Genomic DNA, 7,831 nt, shown 5'->3' with positions numbered 1-7,831 from the left:
TATACGCTTCTAACAAGAAATCTATTCTCTCCCATAGTTACTTACCCCCTCCCTTATCACATTCAGCCAAATATCTCGACTCTGATTTGTCTTCAATTGAACTCCATCTTGCCCTGTCTTCTGTGAAAGGTAAAACTCCTGGCTTAGATAAAATTTCCTATCCCATCATCAAACACATACCCCCTCTTCTCCTTAATAGACTCTTTAAACATTACAACAATATTTTTCAAACCTCCATCATCCCTCAAGTCTGGAAAACCAGCGCCATCATTCCAATTTTAAAACCGGGCAAATCTCCTTGCGAAGTTACCAGCTATCGTCCTATTTCTCTTCTTCCTTGCCTAGGTAAACTCTTAGAAAAAATTGTTGCTACAAGGCTTTCCTGGTTCCTCCAATTTAATAAGCTTATTCACTCTAATCAGGTTGCTTTTAAAAAAGGCCAAAGCACAATCGATGCTCTTTTGTACCTTGACCACTTCATTTGTGATGCTCTATCTAACAAAAACCACGTTTCCCTTCTCTCGCTTGATTTTGAAAAGGCTTTTGACCGTGTTGGCATACACGTAGTTCTAAGACAATCAATTAAATGGAAGGTAGGACCCCGTGTTTTTAATTTCGTAAAATCTTTCCTTTATAAACGTAAAATCAAAGTTCTTATTTCTGATACATCTTCTTCCACACTTCTCTTAGATAACGGAACTCCTCAGGGATCTCCGTTATCAGTTATTTTGTTCACCATAGCATTTGACGAAATTAGTTCTATTCTATCAAATTTTCCTAATATATGTCACCAGCTATATGCTAATGACCTTCTCCTATTTTCCAAATCTTCCGACCTGAATTCCATATCATCTTCCTTTGTAGATTTCCTTTCCCAGCTATCATCTTGGTCCCTTTCGTCAGGCGCTTCAATATCGTACTCTAAATCTAAATCATTCCACATTTGTAGAAAACAAAATTATAATTTTCCAACCATTTCATTTAATAATGTTAATATTACATGTTCTCCTACACTTAAGTTTCTTGGATTAGTTCTAGATAGTAAGTATGTATTTAAAGATCACTGTCAGTATATAAGAAATAGAATTATTAAAAACTCAAATATTGTTAAGTACCTGTCATGTAAGCGCTCGCTCATTGGCCCAGCTCTATTAATTCAAGTCGTCAACGCTTTAATACTCTCAGTAATAAACTACGCTATTGAAATTTATGGACATCACTCAAATAACCATCTCAAACTGCTTGCTGCACCCTATCATTCAGCTATAAGAAGATCGCTTCGTGCATTTCCAACATCGCCTATAAAAAATTTATTAGCTGAATCTGGCCTTCCCTCACTAAGGGATAACATGGAAGACAGTACTATGAAACTCTACCCTAGGATTATTCTTGGTTCCAACAACTTGCTACGAAAAGTTTTGTTTTCATCGTCATCACGGATCCGATTGCCAAAAATTGAATCAGCTATATACATTTGCGCGATTTTCGCTAAAACAAATAACTTGCCATTAAAACCACCTAAATTACGTAAACTTTGTCATCCACCATGGTTGATCCCTAAAGAATCTTTTATAGACAATCTAGTCCGCCTACCTAAGAACATCACTCCTAATGCGATTTATATCGCTGAGTTTCGAGTAATCGCGAGCGAATTGAAACATAATAATTGGAAATTTCTTTACACAGACGGCTCCAAAAACTCAAATACGTCTTTTGCTGTCGTTAGCGAGAAAGGTAAGCCGATATCCTATGGGCTGCTTTTCCCTTTCTGTTCTATATTTATTGCTGAGGCCACCGCAATTTTCCACGCTATTCTACATGCTTCTAAAAACTCTGGAAAGTATGTAATATCTACTGACAGCTTATCATGTTTTCAAGCTATAAAAAAATTGCTATAACCAAACTACTGTCATCAATTCAATTAGAGAATATCTTATTTTATATCAAAAGAAAATTAAGCTAATGTGGGTTCCTAGCCATACTGGTATAACAGGAAATATTTACGCAGACGAATTAGCAAAAGATGTATCTAACGCGCCCACATTAACACTCAACTTCTTTACAAAATCTGATATATATCGTCTCATCAACGAAAAGAGGCACTCGAAACTCTTCATCGATTGGATTTCTTATAATCATCATTATACAATAGTCAACTCAGCAAGGATCAAACCAGTATATCCTGCAACAATTCCAGCTAACTTTCTCACTCCATACATACGTCTCCGGATAGGACACACAATAGCTACGCATGCTCACCTCCTTGGTGGCATAAGAAGCAATAACTGTCCATTTTGCAACGACACAGCAACTGTCCTCCACCTATTAGAATTTTGCCCAATGCTTCGAGATAAAAGAGAATGTTACTCTAATACGGATCCTATTTCCCTCCTTTCCAGCCCAACTGAGGAAAACATAAAAACCATATGTAACTTTCTAAAAGATTGTGACCTATTGAGAAGAATTTAACACAAATCATTCATTCAACGGTCAGCTGATAGCCTCTGATGCTAGCGCTGCATGTTTTTAGGTTGTACATATGTAAATTTACATTGTATAAGCTTATATAAATAAATAAAAAAAATAAAATAACTGATGTAAGTATACTATACTTATTTGGTTATATGCTTATTTTACATAGAGATACAAAGTGTGATAGAATATTAACGATGGTGGTTTAAATACAATATTTCATATAAAAATAATACAAAAATCAAAAATAGACTAATCAAATTTTTGCCATAGCATGAAATATAATACATTAATGCGTACATACCAGTGGCGTAACTAGGGTATGGCAAGCAGCGCACGTGTCATGGACGCCACTCTAGGGGGGCGCAAAGTGACACCTTAACTTTGTATATTCAATCGCTATTTTGAACTTCAGTTTTAAATAAAGATACAAGAAGTCAGGATAGTCGAATAAAATAAGAATAAAAAATATGGATGGTGAGATTTCGATTTATGCAGGTTTGAGTGCCATCGAAGAAATGAAAAGTGTTTTGAAAGAAACAGTTGATCGACTATTTAAAGAAATAAACGGAAGATTCGTACGGTTGAGTGAAATCGATGAACAATTTGGATTCCTTCTCGATGTCAAAGGACTTATTTATCAGGAAAAAGAATACGGTCAATTCTACGTGAGTGATATTGATGGAAATGAACTTTAATAAAAAATTCTTGACTGCAGGATGTTGCTCACGAGCCGAAAAACACCATTTCAAGTACAGAAACACTCCTCAAATTCATTGTTCATTTGGGGTCTATCACCCTCTCTGATACATTGGTGCTACACGGCAGTAGTTAGACCGATATTGCTGTATGGGGCTTTAGCATGGTGGACTGCGACAAGAAAAAAGACATACTTAATGCCACGGGAAAGAATTCAATGACTCGCTGCTCTGTGCATAACAGAAGCGGTGAAAACCACTCCAACGGCGGCGATGAAAATGATACTCAGCATGCCATCTATTGACCTTATGGCGGAAAACCTGGCAACGGAATCCGCGAGGAGGTTAGTGGCTGCTGGGGTATTCACCTGTAGAACCTTCGGACACAGCTCAATAGGAAAGTGGAGCTCAGGTTGCACAGACTACATGACTCCGTACTTTAATTGCGACAGAAGGTTTCGTACTACAATTGAAGAGGAGGGATGGCACAAAGGCATGAAGCCTGGCCATAGGACTGTTCAAATCTATACAGACGGCTCTAAACCTTTAGACGGAGTGGGAGCGGGTATTTACTGCTCAAAACTAGGGATAATGCAGCCTATCAAGCTGTCAGACCACAGCAGTATTTTTCAAGCGGAAGTTTTGCTGTGGGGAGAACCGCGGAGCTAGCCTAAACAAGAACAGGAAAGAACTCAACAATTATTATATACTTGGACAGTCAAGCTCATATCGTATTAGGTCCAAAAATGTTCGACGGAGCAGGGAGGCCATAGAAAGGCTAGCCGGAAACAGTAGGGTGCATATTGGGTACTTATTGGGTTCCTGGTCACAAAGGCATTATGGGAAAACGAAATAGTAGATGAGATACCAAACAGTGCTGGTAGACTACCATTTGAACAAGAGAACGACATACCAAAATCGCTAAAAACAATATGCAATGAAATGGCCGATTACATGAAGAAGCGCTCTCGCGAAAGGACTGCAGAACTATCATAGGTATGCTAACAGGTCATAATTTATTGGCTGCACATGCGTACAAGATAGGGATTGCTAACACGGTCAAATGCAGGAAATACAGAGAAGATGTTGAGGAAACTTTAGAACACCTCCTGTGCGTCTGTCCGGTATTGTTAAAAATGCGTTTAAAATGCCTGGGAGCCCCATTGTTTGAGGGTCCGGAGGGCGTCTCAAAAGTGGATCTCCCAGCGCTGCTTAGATTCGCCAAAAGTGCTGACATCCTACATGGTGTCTACTTTCAGTATTCATAGAGGTCGGTCTCCATCTGGTATCGCTAGGGACCAAAAGGTCTATGCGTGGCTTATTGCCAACCAAGCTAACCTAACCTAACCTATTCTGAAAACAGCCAAAGCTACTATTGGCTCAGGTGTTCATCAAAATCGCAGAAAGTTTGATATTATTGCTGAACTAACATTGGTTTCAAAATATTTTCTGCCAGGAAAGCTATTTTAACACACTTTTATTAGCTCGGGTTGTATGTATGTATGTATGTATGTATGTAACGGAATCTTTTAGCTTAATTTTCACTGGCTTCTAAATATCTGATCGACTAGGAATTTTGCACACCTATCAAGGACCGATGACAATGCAATAATTTGATAAAAGTTTTCCATTATCCTTATTAGGATTGCCAGGATTAATATTTTCTTTTTTTACCTGTGGGCAAAAAGTAAGGGGAATTTGGTTGTGAGATGAAAAATCTTTTTTTATTCTTGTAAATCAATTTCATCCCCTTCAAAATAATCCCCTCTCGAAGAAATACACTTATGCCAACGATTTTTCCAGTGTGTGCCTTTGCTAAGTCCAAGCGGAACTTTCTCCCCCATATTCCACCAAGGGGGGAGTGGACCGGGGGCAACACCTGGGAACAGGGCCTCGTTAACCTGTTCACGAATGGTAGCTGGACGGTAGGGTTGGAGGAGGAGTATTCTGCAAAGAGCTCTCCATCAAACTCAAATTCAGGCTACCGCATCACTGCAGTGTGTTCCAAGCAGAGGTGGCCGCAATTAAAGAAGCACCTGACTGGCTACTTATTTGCGTAATAACTGTTAAGAAGGTAAATATTTACTCCGATAGCCAAGCGGCCATTAGGGCCCTAGGCTCTATTATGGTGCCTGGTCTCACTCTCGATTGCATCAGAATTCTTCGACATAAATATAATGTGGGTACCTGGTCACAGTGACATTGCAGGAAACTGCGAAGCCGACGAGCTGGCCAGACAAGGGATCTGTGAGGCAATATGCCCGCGAAAGGAGCGTATCGGGATCCCCTTGACAACCTGCGCTCTACTCCTGGAAGGATGGGCTCTGTACCAACTCAGCGAACGCTGGGCAAGTACACGAACGTGTAGGGTCACGAAGTCCTTCTGGCCACGCTTGGATAGAAGGCGTTCGAGGGATCCCCCAGGATGACAAAATGTCATATCTCAAATTTCGTGGGCATCATCACGGGGCACTGTCCGCGAGGTACACATGCCGTGAGACTCGGAATTACTTCGAGTCCTTTTTGCGTCAGCTGTATGGAGGATGAGGTGGAATCATCTCAGCACCTGCTCCTTAGCTGCCCAGCCTTCGCGGGACTAAGATTCAAGTATCTTGGTTCTCACTTCTTTTCTGCGCCTGCTGATATAGCAGGTGTTGATAACAAAAATCTGATGAACTTCATCAGCAGCATAATGAGGTTAACACAACCGCAGACTAGTCACCGTTCGTAGTCCACAAACACTAACTACTCCCCATCCCTTCCCTTTCTCCCCTTTTTTCCTTCAATGGTATCACAAAGGATGAACCAAACTATTTCATCCAAGTGGGCCCTACTCTTGGGCAACCATCATTACCTAACCTAACCTAACCTAAGCATTAATAACTTTTTTATTTTTTGATATATTTATATTTCCCTATTTGTAGGTTATAATTGAATTGTTGGAAATTTATTATGGAATCCTACAGTACAACACAACGCGTTAAAATTATCGAGTTGTTCTATTCTTGTCGAAGATCAATTGTTTTAACGCAGCGTAAATATCGGCATATTTTGGATGAAGCGCATTTCCATTTAAATGGTTATGTCAACAAACAAAACTGTAGATGGGAGGGCTCTGAAAATCCAAGGGCAACACACTAACATCAGTTGCACCCATCTAGATGTACTATTTGGTGCGGTGTTATGGCCACTAGAGTTATCGGTCGATATTTCTTCGAAAATGAGTATGAAACGCCGGAATCGATTTCAGGAGCTTCTTACAGAACATTCATTGAAAACTTTTTGCGGCGAATGGCGGAGCAGTATCCTAATTTGTGGTTTCAACAAGGTGAAGGAACTGCGCATACTGCTAGGCAAACTATGGACCTGTTGCGTGAAATTTTTGGTGAACGTCTGATTTCCAAAAATTCAGATTTCCCTTGGCCACCTCGTTCGCCAGATTTGACTGCGCCCGACTTCTTTTCATGGGGATATTTAAAAGACAAAGTGTATCTTAATAAACCAGAGACTATTAGACAGCTGAAGCAAAATATTCGAGACGAAATACTGAGCCTTCAACTAGAAACATTATGTGGTGTAATGGAAAACGCGTTAAAAAAAGCCAATATTTGTATCGAGAAAAATGATGGACATTTGTCTGATGTAATATTTCATACATAATTTCCATAAAATATATTCAATGTATAAAAACAATAAACCAAAATAAATGATTATTGCAAAAGTTATTTGTGTTTAACATTAATAGATTCACTCTATGTGTATTTATTCTTTTTTTACACTATAAAATTAATTTTAATTTTAAACTTAAACTAACGCAAAGCCTTTTCGTAAACTACATTTTTTGTTTTGCCCTGAGTTGTGGTATAAATAAACAGATGACTTTCCTACATGTGAACATGATACATATAATTGTCCGTGGGAGAAGCATGGATATTCTAAGTCAATTCCTCATAATTCCAGCGATTGTCCTTGTGCTTTGTTTATTGTCATTGCAAATGCAAGATGTATTGGAAATTGCAATCTTTTGAAGTCAAAAGCTAAATCTGGTGGAATCGGCGGAATACGCGGAATCAATACGTCTTCACCTTTGAATTTTCCTTTTAAAATTGTTGCTTCAATAAGATTATTAATGACCTTTTTGACTGCTAATCTGCTAAGTAAAATAATTGGTGCACCAACTTTCAATTGTAGGCGATGAGCCGGCAGTCCAGGTAAATCCAAGGAATTTAAAAATTCTGTTGAATAATTTACAGCGTCATCTTGATTTATAACTGTATCAAAGGATTTAAATGTTACAATCTCACCAGGCATATCATTTAAAATATTCGCATTAAATTGACCAACATCCTTATTTTTCGCAGCCAGTATTGCTCTTTCAGCTAACCAAGCAGCATCAATAGGAATTTGTCCATTTCCTATCTTCAGAAGTTGTCTTGAAAATTCGTCAGCCGATGCATAATTTTGCAAATAAACTCGCAGATTTGTTTTCAAAGTCAAAGTTTTTACGTGTCTCCATAAATGGGATGTCTTTAAACATGCTTTCACCTGCTGGTGTTGAACGGGGAATTACTGGCAAAGTTTGACGAAAATCACCAGACAATAATATTAAAGCACCACCAAATATTTCTTGATTATTACGTAAATCTTTCAAAGTTCTATCC

This window comes from Anastrepha obliqua, chromosome 6 (genome assembly GCF_027943255.1).
Source record: "Anastrepha obliqua isolate idAnaObli1 chromosome 6, idAnaObli1_1.0, whole genome shotgun sequence".
Taxonomy (NCBI): domain Eukaryota; kingdom Metazoa; phylum Arthropoda; class Insecta; order Diptera; family Tephritidae; genus Anastrepha; species Anastrepha obliqua.
The sequence above is the reverse complement of the archived record's forward strand: the minus strand, read 5'-3'. Positions refer to the sequence as shown.